This window comes from Kogia breviceps, chromosome 11, assembly GCF_026419965.1.
Source record: "Kogia breviceps isolate mKogBre1 chromosome 11, mKogBre1 haplotype 1, whole genome shotgun sequence".
Classification (NCBI taxonomy): Eukaryota; Metazoa; Chordata; class Mammalia; order Artiodactyla; family Physeteridae; genus Kogia; species Kogia breviceps.
In genome coordinates this window covers 58,316,550-58,317,671 of record NC_081320.1, presented here as the reverse complement: position 1 = coordinate 58,317,671, position 1,122 = coordinate 58,316,550, and the positions used below count along the sequence as shown (strand labels likewise).

Below are 1,122 nucleotides of genomic sequence, written 5' to 3'. Positions count from 1 at the left end.
GCCACCAGTTGCCTCAATGCCAGAGTAGAGCAGGGTCAGGGTTCCAAGTCTGTGGAAGACATAATCTTGTGCCTGCCTGCCCACCCCACTCTCTGACCTTGCTAGTCTCTCAGGGTCTGAGACCCTGACCTTCACTGCTCAGCTAAGGGCTCCAGAGACTCTTCTGTCCAGGGTCAAGCTGAGTAAACCTAGGATGCTGTTACACCTGAGGGGAGTGAGGAGCGAGCGGTCAAGGCACCAGAGTAAGAGCCTTCTGGGGCCTCAGGCAGAGTGAAACTGTAACCGACAGGGGATGAGTGAATTTTGGCACAAACTGGGCTGCTACGTGTTAGGGAGACCCCAGCTGAAGAAGAAGAGGAGGCGGCTTGACCGGGCCATGATTGGGGAACCAATGAATTTTGTCCACCTGACTCACATTGGCTCTAGGGAGATGGGGGTTGGAGATGGACTGGCCATGACAGGTGCAGTTCAGGAGCAGATGAGATTCAAGGGAAACCAAGACAGGCTGTGGAGCAATTCTAGGGGCTCGTAGCTCCAATAGGAATGGTTCTGCTGTATGTCCAAGCTTCACTCTGTCCAGCCCGGAAGAGATGCTGCCCCTACCAGTTTCCCTCCTAGAATCAGTGACCCCAGGGCCCCTCCTTTCCCTATCTAATAGTGCCTCAAAAGGCTTGGGCGCTGGACTCCCTCTACTCCCTCTGGCTGTAGTCCCTCCTGGAGATGGGGTCAAGGCAGCAGGACTGACCAAGTGACTATTCGTTCGCCAGAGGAGCTCAGCTGAAGCCCTGAACACTCTCAGATCTGAGGTAGGAGTTTTCTTGGACTTGGAATGTGATCCCTTCTCCTGAATGACAGCCTAGGTGCCATGTGCTTTTAAACTCTTAACCTGGAACTCCTTAAATATGGTCGGTAGGTGAGATAACCAAAGCTGAAGCTGGCTTTGCTGAGATGCTCCCTACCTCCCTGCCCTTCTCTTTCCTCCTGGAATGAACTGAAGCAGATGTCAAGCAGGGGCTGGGAGGGTGACCACTGGCTAGTCTACTCTTTCTCTTTAGATCTCAGACTTTAAACTCACAGTCCCTCAATATCTCTCTGCCAGTACCAGGGTCTTTCTCTAGGTAG

General features: G+C 53.0%; 1 pseudogene; it reads left to right on the top strand.

Moving 5' to 3' along the window:
- Positions 1–292: 292 nt before the first annotated feature.
- On the top strand, positions 293–532 carry LOC131765397 (CDC42 small effector protein 1 pseudogene; annotated as a pseudogene).
- The last annotated feature ends 590 nt before the right edge of the window (positions 533–1,122 follow it).